Raw genomic sequence first — 14,085 nt, forward strand, 5'->3', positions numbered from 1 at the left:
CCATCTCCTGACCTTGTGATCCACCAGCCTCAGCTTCCCAAAGTGCTAGGATTACAGGTGTGAGCCACCGCACCTGGTGGAGTGAATTCTTCAGCTAATTCTCTAATACAAATTCTGAAGGTCTGAAGGAGAGAGTGGTAGTATTAGCAATTCTCTTTTTCCTTTGCTCTTTTAAGGGTTGAGCTTGTTTGTTTTCTAGAAAGAAATGTTGGTCTCAAATTCTGCATTATCAAGAAACAAAGATTATCAGATATAGGTCTTATACCCTAAATCAAGTTCACCCATATTTCCTTTTTTTTTTTTTTTTTTGATGTTTATACCTGATCACCCATATTTCAAGTAAAATAACTAAAACATAGCTATTTTTCATGATTCGATGAAGTAAAACAGCCCCCTGCAAAAGCAACTAGGGGACAAAAGTACTCCTAGTTTCCCAGTTAGAGGCTTTAAACTATTTACACAATTATCTCTCTTTATCTAACAAAGCCAAGGTTTAGTCTTCCTCTACAGGGCCCAGAACATAGGCACTTGTGGATCTGTAGAATGTATGATGAATGAATCAATGAACAAAAGTAAACTTATTTTTATTTGAAGGACTAACTACAATCTCTATTACACTTGGAACTCTAATCACCAGGAAAAAGGAAATAAACCTCTTCCACAGTGGTTAAAACATAAATCTTTAGCCTCAGCAGGACAGAATCCTTTTTAGTCTGAAGGGCTGTGTCAGGGGTCTCACAGATCACCCCTACATTTGGAGATTTTTCTAGGACTTACACAACTAAGCATATAGTTGTACTCATGGCTATAGTTAAGAATGTACATGTCAGCTGGGTGCAGTAGCTCATGCCTATAATCCCAGCACTTTGGGAGGCTGAGGTGGGAGGATCACCCAAAGTTGGGAGTTCAAGACCAGCCTGACCAACATAGGGAAACCCCATCTCTACTAAAAATGCAAAATTAGCTAGGCCTGGTGGCATATGCCTGTAATCCCAGCTACTCGGGAGGCTAAGGCAGGAGAATCACTTGAACCCGGGAGGCCGAGGTTACAGTAAGCCAAGATCGCACCATTGCACTCCAGCCTGGGCAACAAGAGCAAAATTCCATCTCAAAAAGCAATAAGAAATAAATTATGGGTCACGTGAGGTGACTCACATCTGAAATCCCAGCACTCTGGAAGGCTGAGTTGGGCGGATCATGAGGTCAGGAGTTCAAGACCAGCCAGTTCAAGACCAGCCTGACCAACATGGTGAAAACCCATCTCTACTAAAAATATGAAAAGTAGCTGGGTGTGGTAGCAGGCACCTGTAATCCCAGTTACTCAGGAGGCTGAGGCAGGAAAACTGAACCCAGGAGGTGAAGGCTGCAGTGAGCCAAGATTGTGCCACTGCATTCCAGCCTGGGCAACAGAGCAAGACTCTGTCTCAGAAATATATATATATATATATATAAAATGTAAATTTGAAATCTTAAAGTTATGCTAAATTAAGTGATACTCATTAAATGTCCAGATCATTTCTGACACACTAATTGCTGAACATAAATATGTTTGTGTTTGCCTTCTTAAATCTTATAGAAAGACTGAATATATTTAGGTCTATTAATACACATAAAATTATGTTTTGGAGAATGTTTGTAATAATTATTTAAAAGTCTAGGCATAGTGGCTCACACCTGCAATCCCAGCACTTTTGAAGGCTGGGGCAATAGATCACTTAAGGTCAGGTCAGGAGTCCAAGACCAGCCTGAGCAACATGGCAAGACCCTGTCTCTACAAAAAAAAAATTTTAATTAGCCAGACATGGTAGCATGCTCCTGTAATCCCACCTACTCTGGAGGCTAAGACAGGAGGATCACTTGACCCTAGAGGTTCAAGGTTATAGTACGCTATCATCATGCTACTGCACTCTAGGCTGAGCAATAGTGAGAGACTCTAACCCAAAATATAAAAAATAAAAATTATAAAATGATTCTTTTTTTTCTTTTTAGAGGCGGGGTTTCACCACATTAGACAGGATGGTCTCAATCACCTAACCTCACGATCCATCCACCTCGGCCTCCCAAAGTGCTGGGATTACAGGTGTGAGCCACTGCATCTGGCCAATGATTCTCATCTATAAAATACTGATATACGATAGAGCAGAATTTCATACTTCCTAGGTTTTCACTAAAAATCAAGGTTAGTAATTTAGAAATTCTAACTAGTGTATATAATTCTGTATATGAAGTATACCAAAAAATATCATGTGGCTTTGATGAGAGAAATTATGAGAAAAGCAAAGGAATGTATTATTCACTGAGAAAAAAGAATAACACTGGGTAAATTCAGAGGTTATTTAAGGTTGTTAAAAGTAATATTTAGGAAAGAAATAAAAAGAACTCAGTAAGCAGGAGAGCTAAATGTAAAGAATGTTTTAAGGATGTAATTTTGGAAAGGAAGGTTAAAAGGAGAATAACTTTTCAAAATGATGAGGAAAAAAGAAAGTAAACTGCATCCTAAAATGAAATGACTGATTATGTAAGTAAGAGAAAGTATAGGACAAAGCCAAAGGCCTAAGAATGTTCTGGAAGGTCTGATTAAGTTGTGGAAGGTTTGTGATGGATGAATTTATTAAACAAATTTTGTGTGTGGGCCAGGCACAGTGGTTCATGCCTGTAATCCCAGCACTTTGGGAGGCAGAAACAGTAAGATCACTTGAGCCCAGGAGTTCAAGACCAGCCTGGGCAACGTGGTGAAACTCTGTTTCTAAAAACATACAAAAATTAGCCAGACACACTGGCATGTGCCTGTAGTCTCCGCTACTCAGGAGGCTGAGGTGGAAGAATCATTCGAGCCAGTGAAGCTGAGCCTGCAGTGAGGTGTGATCGCAGTGGAGACAGAGCGAGTCTCTATATCAAAAAAGAAGGAAGAAGGGAAAAAGAGGGAGGGAGAAAGAGAAAGAAAGGAGAAAGAGAGAAAGAAAAAAATACTAAAAATACAAAATGTAACTGAGTGTGCTGGCGTGCACCTGTAATCCCAGCTGTTTGGAAGGCTGAGACACAAGAATCACTTGAACCTGGGAGGCGGAAGTTACACTGAGCTGACATCACGTCACTCCACTCCAGCCTGGGTGACAGAGTGAAACTCCATCTCAAAAATAAATTTTAAAAATATCTGCAATCAGATTCATGGAAAAGACCTGTACTCTTAAATATACATTTCTAAGTACTTTAAGGTCAATGGACTAAATATGTTCCACAATTCTAATGCAGAAATCAATTAGCTGGAGAAACTGCTAATTAAGATTAACACAAAATATGAGATTAAATAATCAATGATGTTTTTATGACTTTTATTTGAAACACTGTTGGTTCTTTAATGTTTTGTTTTCCAGATTTAAGAAAACTTATTATCTTACAGTATCAATCGTTTGCAGTAATTTGGTAAGATAAAACTTCTCTCAACAAAAGCAGAAGCATTTACTTTTTCTCCCTGCTTGATCTCTCCCTCCAAAATTCAGAAACTATTCATGAGTCTTCTTATTTTTATGATAATATGGGTTTGTTTGCATAAATTCAATAAAAATCTGCTCTCCTTATTACAGGATACAATTGGAAACATTAGTTATATTACCAAGGCTTTGACTGGAATATCATATTTAAGGATCTGCATAGAATATCTGGGTTCGAGAGTTCCCATCCTTACAGCGAGAGAATATAATCTGTCACTTTTTGGCCAGTCCAGGAAACTTAAGCCTGTAGGTGAAATCTAATGCCTGCTTTGGTTTGGCTTCCTGGTCTTGAAAGGTTATAAATCTGAGATTTCTTTGTGGCCAACAGCTGCACTTACGTAAATGATCGGACAAAAAAAACTGATAAAACTATTTTGTAAACAAATTTATCTGATTCTGATTATCTTTGGTAGAGGGATGACTATAAAGAGAAAAGTTATGTTTCTAAAGAAAAGCTACCTGGCCGGCACCATGGCTCACGCCTGTAATCCCAGCACTTTGGGAGACTGAGGCAGATGGATCATGAGGTCAAGAGATTGAGACCATTCTGGCCAACATGGCGAAACCCCGTCTCTACTAAAAATACAAAAATTAGCTAGGCATGGTGGTGTGCACCTGTAGTCCCAGCTACTCGGGAAGCTGAGGCAGGAGAATTGCTTGAATCCCGGAGGTGGAGGTTGCAGTGAGCCAAGATCACGCCACTGCACTCCAGCCTGGCACCTGGTGACAGAGCAAGATTCTGTCTCAAAAAAAAGGAAAGAAAGAAAAGAAAGAAAGAAAGAAAGAAAGAAAAGCTACCTGTATGTATCTGTTATTAGACTATAGCCCTGTATATTGTATTTGAGTCTTTATTATCTACCTGCAAACTGGCCTAGATTCTAAATTCTTCTAGGTTCCTTCAATCCAACTTTCTTCTATAGAATTATTAAAACAGAAATGTCTCTGCTCCTGAAGCCCTACAAGATGAAACTTGATGAATTTTAAGGGATAAGTCTGGTCCTCGATGTCTGAGCCACACAGAAAAGTTCACCAAACTGCCCAATGCCTTTAACCAGAGACATTCAAACTGCAAGCCAGGATGAGAAGTCGAGGGTTCCACACTGTAGACAGCTTTTCCCAAGATAACTGAACAAGGGGAGACTCTTACCCCTCTTAACACGTAACTTCTTCACTTGGCAAGATAATGTTGTAATTGAAATTTCACAATCAGTAGCTTCCACTGGTAACTTGACAGAACCTAAGAGATCCTTCAGTCCACCTAGTGGGTGGACTCTGACAACATCCTCAATAAAATTATTCACTCTGCTTTAATTCAACCCAGTTATGGAATATCAAATGATTAAATTGCTCTGCATTAGCTATTGGCTAAGTAATGTCTGTGCTATTACTAATACTACATGATGTACCTAGATAAATTCCTTTTTCTTTTTTTTAAAGACAGGGTTTCACCATATTGGTCAGGCTGGTCACTTAACTCCTGATCTCAGGTGATCAGCCTGCCTCAGCCTCCCAAAGTGCTGGGATTACAGGAGTGAGCCACCGCGCCTGGCTTACCTGGATAAATTCCTTTGAGAAAGTTGAGACTCATATAGAAAATAAGAAAACAGAACACAAGGTTACAACAGGTCTGATATAGTATTCCAGGGTCATTTGGTTTATTCAACTGATTGCCTTTAGGTCTAGCTTCATGGCTGAAAACCATAATGTAAACTGGTATTACCATATTACTATTAATCTTACTTAGTATTTTCTTTTTAAACTTTGTACATGTTATTTGTTACATTTCTGTAGAAGTACTACTCCCAACAGAATTATGCTGGGCTGGCCCTACACCTTGAGACGATAGCCAACATTTAGGGAACAGATAAAAACTCATCTTAATAATGGATTCCCAACAGACTTAGCCTGAGAATCACTGCCTCCAAACTTTTCTTGTTGCTCAAATGTGACTGAAAGCGTCCTGACACTGACTCCTAGTTTGCCAAGCATTCCCTCCAACATGAGACCATACCAACAACCCAGAACAGGTCCATTCCGGCATGTAAAGATAAGTAAAACCTAACTACAAGATGATTGGTCAGTGATGCTTTCAAAGAAAACTCCTTTTTGTTTTGTTTTTTTTAGAGACAGGGTCTTGCCACGTTGCCCAGGCAGGTCTCAAACTCCTGGACTCAAGCAATGCTCCAGCCTCTGCTTCCCAAAGTGCTAGGATTACAGGCATGAGTCACCATGCCTGGGCCCAAAGAAAGATGTTGATCAAAAGGGGAAAAAGTGAAAGTTGTTAGAATTAAAATTGAGTCATTTGTGCTAAAAGCCCTGACAAATGGAGCCAGGGAAGGCCATGAAAGGAGGTTTCTCATACATGAATACCTGATTTAAAAAAACACACACACACACATCTATTGCCCAGGCCTGGTGGCTCATGCCTGTAATCCCAGCACTTACAGAGGCCAAGGCAGGCAGACCATGTGAGGTCAGGAGTTCGAGACCAGCCTGGCCAACTAAAAAAAACACACACACACACATCTATTGCCCAGGCCTGGTGGCTCATGCCTGTAATCCCAGCACTTACAGAGGCCAAGGCAGGCAGACCATGTGAGGTCAGGAGTCGAGACCAGCCTGGCCAACATGGTGAATGAAACCCGATTTCTACTGAAAATAAAAAAATTAGCTGGGTGTGGTGGCAAAGGCCTGTACTTCCAGCTCTGTGGGAGGCTGAGGCAGGAGAATCACTTGAACCCGGGAGGTGGAGGTTGCAGTAAGCTAAGATCACCCCACTGTACTCCAACCTGGCAACAGAGTGAGACTCCATCTCAAAAAAAAAAACAACAGAAACAAAAAAAAACTATCACAAAAAAAAAATAAATAAAGGCCACGATCTTGCACAAAGGCAATCACACCTTATACAAAAAAATACTTCTGCAAGGACATCTGCCAAGTAACTTTATGTCCAACCTCAGACTGGCATCACTCTTGTCACTGATCTTTATAGCCAAAGATAACTGATTTAAAACAATGATGTAATCCTCCTCACTTTTCCTTTAAAAATGTATGTCTTCCTTTACATCCCTGAATATGCACATAGTTTACTTTGGTATGCATATTTCCATTATAATGCCCATTCCTAAATTGTTTTTTTTTCCCCCAGAGGGACTTTCTTGTCTTTTATTTAGGTTGACTGAACAATCTGTATTTAAAAGATGAATTTAGAATCTTATTTCTCACCATACACATAAATTAATTGAACATAGATGATAAAATCTGTTAGAGCTAAAACTATAAAACTTCTAGAAAACTGAAAAATCTCAAGATCTTGGATTAGGCAGAAAGTTCTTCAATAAAACAACAAAAGCATGATCTATAAAAGAAAAAATTCAGAAACTACACTTCATCAAAATTTTTCCCCCTTCTCACTACTGCATTGACTAATCTTTAAAAAAAAATTAACTAATGCACTTTAAAAGATCTCAATTACCAGTGTTTTAAGAAATAAAAAGACCAGCAACAGACTGTGAAGAAATATTTACAGATGATATAGCTATTATAATAAGGAACTTACATCCAGAATATATTTTTTTTGAATTTGTGAAAAAGCTTTTTTTATTATATATATTTATGCATTTTTTGGGGGGTACCAAATTTCTTTATTTGAAGGAATGGTACAAAGAACTTAAGTGGATGTTTTTGTACAACTTATAGAAAAGGTAAAGGAAACCCCAATATGCATGCTCTGCCTTGGTGACCAGGGAAGTCACCCGTGGCTAGGGGGAAATTAGCCTAAGGCTTAGCTTTCATTATCACAGTCTCCCAGAGTGTGCTTGTCAAAGAGACATTCTGCAAAGCCAGACTGGGGCGCTCCCATCTTGCACAATTTGGTCACATGTTCATCGAATTCTTTGATGGATTTCACCTGCTTATTCAGGTAATGTGTCTCAATGAAGTCACACAAATGGGGGTCAATTTTGTCAGTGGCCAGTTTGTGCAGTTCTAGTAGTGACTGATTCTTTTTTCCAAATGTAATGCACACTCCATGGCATTCAGCCCGCTCTCTCAGTCATCATGGTCTGTTTTCTTGATATCCTGAAGGAAGATGCGGCCACCTCGTTGGTTCTGCAGTTTCATCAGTTTCTCGGCATGTTCCCTCTCCTCATGAGATTGGTGAAGAAAGTACTTGGCAAAGTCCTTCAAAGCCACATCATCGCGGTCAAAGTAGTAAGATATGGACAGGTAAACACAGGAGGCGTAGAGCTCCAGGTTGATCTGGTGGTTGATGGCGGCCTCTGAATCCTGATGGTAGTTCTGGCGCACCTGTGACGGAGATGTGGTCGTCACGGCGGCAGCTGAAGAGAGGCGGCGGTGGCTGCGCAGCGCTGGAGAGGCCGCGGGGGCATTGGGACGGTCCGAGGGCGCAGTGTGGAGGTGAGGGAGGGCTGGCTGTGGGCAGCCGGCCGGGGTGGGTGACGAGAGACGGGTTCCGTCCAAGCACTGTTGAAGCAGGAAACCATGGCGAGTCTCGGCGAAGAACGTGTCTATGCATTTTTATACATATATTCCATTGCACTTTAGGTTCAGAATATATATTTTTAAAAAAACCTCTTACAACTCAATAAATGAAACAACTATTTTATTCTGTTCTGTTCTATTCTATGTTATTTTATTTTTTTGAGACAAAACCTTGCTATTCTATTCTATTTCATCCTATTCTATTCTATGTTATTTTATTTTTTTGGAGACAAAGCCTTGCTCTGTCGCCCAGGCTGGAGTGCAGTGGCGCAATCTCAGCTCACTGCAACTTCCGCCTCCGGGGTGCAAGTGATTCTCCTGCCTAAGCCTCCTGAGTAGCTGGGATTACAGGCATGCGCCACCACACCCAGCTTATTTTTGTATTTTTAGTAGAGATGAGGTTTATCCATTATTGGTCAGGCTGGTCTCGAACTCCTGACCTCAGGTGATCCACCTGCCTTGGCCTCCCAAAGTGCTGGGATTACAGGCATGAGCCACCACACCCAGCCCAGATGACCCAATTTTAAAAGGAGCAAAAGATCTGAATAGCTATGTCATCAAAAAGGATGAGTCAGAAGTGGTGGCACAGGTTTTTAATCCCAGCACTTTGGTAGGCCAACTGGGAAGGATCACTTGAGCCCAGGAGTTCAAGAGCAGCCTGGACAACTCTTGAGTAAGACCCCCATCTCTACAAAATATAAAAATAAAAAATTAACCAGGCATGGTGGTATGCACCTGCATTCCCCATTCCCAGCTACTCAGGAGGCTGAGGTAGGGGGACCACTTGAGCCAGTGAGGTCAAGCCTACAGTGAGCTCTGGTCACACCACTGCACTCCAGCCTGGATAACAGAGCAAGACCCTATCTTTAGCCCATTCATGCCAAGTGTTCCATTATTGGAATGCTAAGCTTGTGGAAGTTATTAATATCCTACTGCTCAAGGTCATCACCAAGGTCTGATTTGTCATACACAAAAAATGTGCAACTTCAGGCATAAATGGGTTAAGAAAAAAAGATCTATGAAAAGATGCAACACTATGAGTCATAAGGAAAATTAAAATTAAAATCACAATGACTCCACTAAGCAGCATACAGAGAAAAATAAAGAAGAAAAAAAAAACAATGAATTAACAAATTCAGGCCAGGCACAGTGGCTCATGCCTGTAATCCTAGCACTTTGGGAGGCCAAGGCGGGAGGACTGACTGAGCTCAGGAGTTGGAGACCAGTCTGGGCAACACGGTGAAACCCCATCTCTACTAAAAATACAAAAACTCAGCTGGACATGGTTATGCACACCTGTAATCCCAGCTACTAAGAAGGCTGAGGCATGAGAATTACTTGAACCTAGGAGGCAGAGGTTGCAGTGAGCTGAGATTGCGCCACTGTACTCCAGCCTGGGTGACAGAGTGACTCAAAAACAAACAAACAAACAAATCCATATCCATTAGAACAGCTATAATAAAAAAAGACAAACAATAATAAGTGTTGGCAAAGATGTCAAGAAAACTGGAACTCTCATACATTGCTGTTAGGAATATAACATGTTACAGCCACTTTGGGAAACAGTTTGGCAGTGTCCTAAAAAGCTAAACATACGATGCTGTAATTCTACTCCTAGATATCTAACCAAGAGAAACAAAACCATATGTCCGCATAAAGACTTGTACTCAAATGTTTAAGGAGTACTATTCAAAATAGTCAAAAACCGAAAATAATCAAAACACCTATATACTGGTCAACAGTTAAAGTGTGTTACAGTAATTCCCCCTTACCTACAGCTCTACTTTCCAGTTTCAGTCACCCACAGTGAAACATGGTCTGAAAATGTTAAATGGAAAATTTCAGAAGAAACAATCTATGTTTTAAAATGAGTGCTATTCTGAGTAGCATGATGAAACCTCACACCATGTCACTCTGTCTCAGAGATGAATCATCCCTTTATCTACCATATTCACACTGTCTACACTACCTGCTTGTGCGTCACTTAGTGGCCATCTCAGTTATCAGATCAACAGGTACCATAGTGCTGGTGTTCAAGTAACCCTTATTTTACTTAATAATGGCTTAAAAGCTCAAGATTAATGAGGATAACAATTTGGATATGCCAAAGAGAAGCTGCAAAATACTTCAAGTGAAAAAGTGAAAGTTCTCAATTTAATAAGGGAAAAAAAAACTTTATGCTGAGTTTGCTAATATCCACTAGCAAAAAAAAAAAAATCTTTCTACTAGCAAAAAATATATATATATATATGCTGAGTTTGGTACTACCTATTGCTAAGAAGAAATCTTCTATCCATGAAACTGTGAATAGCATATTGTTTTGTTTTGTTTTAACTACTCTGCACTTATTGGTAAGATATTTGCATATTGTTTTAACTATTCTATTGTATTATTGTTTTTAATCTCTTATTACGCCTGTTTAACAAATTAAACTTTATCATAGGTATACACATATAGAAAAAAATATAGTGTTCAGCTAGTTCAGGCCACTGTAACCGTTGGCCTTGAGGCTTTCTAAAAAATAAAAACAAATAAAATAAGAAAAAGAAAAAAATATAGTGTTCAATACCACCTGAGATTTCAGGCATCCACTGGGGGTCTTGGAATGTATCCTGCACAGATAAGGGTGGAGGGGATTATCATATACCCATACAAAGAAATACTATTTTAAAATATAAAGGAACAAAAAACTGATATGCACTACAATATGAATGAATCCCAAAAACATTATGTTAAGTGAAAGAAGCCAGATACAAAGACTACACATTGTATGACTCCATTTACACAAAATACCCAGATAAAGCAAACATATGAAGACAAAACAAATCAGTGATTGCCTGAGGCTGAAGCTGGGAATAAGGGTTATCTGCAAACAGGCTAAGGGAATTTTGGAGGCAATGGAAATGTTCTAAAACTAGTTCAAGGTGACAGTTTCATCATTCTATATATTTATTAAAAATTACTGAATTATATACTCAAATAAATTTTTTGGTATCAGTTAAGTCAAAAGCTAATTTCTTTTTCCTTTTTTTTTTGAGATGGAGTCTTGCTGTCACCCAGGCTGGAGTTCAGTGGCAAAATAGCTCACTGCAACCTCCGCCTCCTGGGTTTAAGCAATTCTCCTGCCTCAACCTCCCGAGTAGCTGGGATTACAGGTGCCCACCACCAAACATGGCTAATTTTTTTGTATTTTTAGTAGAGATGGGTTTCACCATGTTGGCCAGGCTGGTCTCAAACTCCTGACTTCAGGTGATCTGACCACCTCAGCCTCCCAAAGGGCTTGGGATTACAGGCATGAGCCACTGCGCCCAGTCAAAAGCTAATTTCTTAAAAAGTGTACATACCCAAAGAAATGACAACACGTCAACACAAAACAGAAACATTCCTAGCAGCATTAAAGTTGTCAAAAAAATGGAAACTTAAATGTCCATCAACTGATGCACAGATAAATAAAATGTAATATATCCAATAAACAGAATATTATTCAGCAATAAAAAGAAGTGACTACAAAAAAATTTTTTTAATTAAAAAGGATTGGGTGCAGTGGCTCATGCCTGGAATCTCAGCGCTTTGGGAGGCCAAAGCAGGAGGATTGCTTGAGCCCAGGAGTTTGAGACTAGCCTGGGCAACATGGTGAAATTTCATCTCTATAAAAAATAAAATAGATTAAATTAAAAAAGAAAAAGAAGTATTGACACGTATTACAACATCGACATACTTTGAAAGCACTATGCTAAGTGAAAGAAGCTCATCACAAAAGACCACATACGGTTTCACTTACATAAAATGTCTAGAATAGTCAAATCTATAAAGACAGAAAGTTGATTAGTGGTTGCAAAGGACTGGGAGTGCACAGGGAAAATGAAGAGTGACTGCTAATGGATATAGGGCTCTTTTTGGGGATAATTAAAATGCTCTAAAATTGATTATAGTGATGTGTGCACAACTTTGAATATACAGTTGGCCCTCCATATCCATGACTTTTGAATCCATGGATTCAACCAATGAGGTGCAGAAACTACTCAAAAAAAATTATGTCTGTAAATGAATATCTACAGGCTTTTTTCCTGGTCATTATTCCCTAAATGATACACAATATGATTTACATAGCATGCACATTGCATTAGGTAGTATAGGTAATCTGGAGATGATTTAAAGCTTACAAGAGGATATACATAGTTTATATGAAAATACTACACGATTTTTATTTCTTCATTTTTCCTAAGAGACAGGATTTTGCTCTGTCACCCAGGCTGGTGTCTTAACTCTGGCCTCAAGAGATCCTCCCACCTCAGCCTCCTGAGTAACTGGGATTACAGGCACAAGCCACTGCACCCAACCATGCCATTTTATTTTAGAGTCCTGAACATCTATAGATTCTGGTATCTGAGGAAGGTCCTAGAATCATTCCCCCAACAGATACCGATGGACAACTGTACTAAAAACCAGAGTTGGTCATCTGCAAAATGGAGTAATTTTTAAAATAAATTAATAAACCCACCAAATTGTACACTTTAAACCAAACTGAACAGTATGTGAATTATATCACAGTGAAGCTGTTACCCCCTCCAAAAATGGCATACAACAAGAGCAAGTAAAGCCATCAACATTAGCAGACCCTATAGGCCACAGGTACTATTTTCTATCCTGTTTACTTAGGATAGAAAAATCCCAAAGCTTGCAAATACTTACCAATAAGTGCAGAATAAAAGAGAACAACAACAACAAAAAACCCCAAAGTTACAAATTCTTTCCAACCATACTCAAGCTGATTATTTTGTAAATGAGTATATATGTCTGAAATGAGGGGCAATGATTAATCCAATGAGTTAAATCATTAACTTAAAAATAGATTGACATAAATATTCAAATTTCAAATGTCTAGGATATTTCAATTTTCTATTTCATGTGTTTACTAGATATTGTCTCAATAATATTTACATGAATGTACTCTGTAAACTGTTATGCTCTATAGTTTTATTATTCTTAAATTTCCTTAAATGTAATTTAATGGTTTCCAGTCATATAAGTCATTCTACCTTTTGAAGAAACTCTGAAATACAAACATCCATCCTTTCTTAGTAAAGCATACACACTTCTGTGATTCTGGCACTAAATAAAGTACATAATTTACTTCTGGATAGAGAATCACAGATAAAAAGGAAAGCAAATCTGATTATCAAACACACGATTACTGTTCTCTCATCACCGGATTAAAACTTAAACCAGTAAGCTGAAGTGAATGTTCATGAACATAATAAAGTGGGGAATTTTTAACAGTTTTACAATGACATGTCCCCCTCTTCCTCATTTAAGTACTAAGAACTTAAAGGCTATTCTGCAGCGAATCTGGCTCCTAGAAAGAGCCCATCCAGGATGCTGGCAGAGGAAAAAGATTAGAAACTGTGCAATCTGGATTATTCTTGGCGTTACGGAATATTTTTTCGGTCCTTTATTAACATAGAATAAAAATGCCCAAACGGAGCAAGAGAGATGGTTCGGCTGCCCTGCTCACAAAGCTGCTGGGGTACAGACAGCATCCAGCCCTGACAGAGCCCTCCCCGTCCTCCTCCCGAGCCCCTAGACCATCCCGTCTCGCGGTCCCTGAGGGCCAGCTTCGCCAGGATCCAGAAGGCGGTCACTGGACGTGCGTGTTGCAAGCCCGTTTTTGTTTTGTTTAAGAAACAGATTCTGATCCGAGCCAAACCTCCCTACCCCCTGGGAATAGGGAGAGGTGACAGCAGGGTGACGGCGTGGAGAGGGAGAATAAAAGAATGGCGAGTACAACCTGTCGTGCAAGAGAGCAGCGCCGGGAAGGAAAGGTAAGCAGCCGCGATCAGGCAAGACAGGGAAAGAAACTGGTGTCCAGCCCCCACCCCGCCACCCAGGGCGGCCGGAGCCTCCCAGGTCCCGCCCCGAACTCGCCGCTAAGCCCCGGCCCCGGCCGCAGACTCCCGCCCTACATAAACCCTCCCAGGAAGTGCTTCCTCCGGAGTCGGACCCCCGCCCTGGCCTCCCCGCGGCATGAGGCGGGTCAGTTCAGTCAGCTTCTCGGAAGAGGTGACTCGCGCAAAGATGAAAACACGGCGAG

At 40.0% G+C, this 14,085-nt stretch overlaps 1 pseudogene; it reads right to left on the reverse strand.

The window, feature by feature from the left end:
- Window positions 1–6,400: 6,400 nt before the first annotated feature.
- Window positions 6,401–13,857, reverse strand: LOC110568142 (ferritin heavy chain-like; annotated as a pseudogene).
- Window positions 13,858–14,085: the final 228 nt, after the last annotated feature.

Source organism: Aotus nancymaae, unplaced genomic scaffold (genome assembly GCF_030222135.1).
Source record: "Aotus nancymaae isolate 86718 unplaced genomic scaffold, 86718_ANA_hifiasm-v0.15.2.pri h1tg000200l, whole genome shotgun sequence".
Classification (NCBI taxonomy): domain Eukaryota; kingdom Metazoa; phylum Chordata; class Mammalia; order Primates; family Aotidae; genus Aotus; species Aotus nancymaae.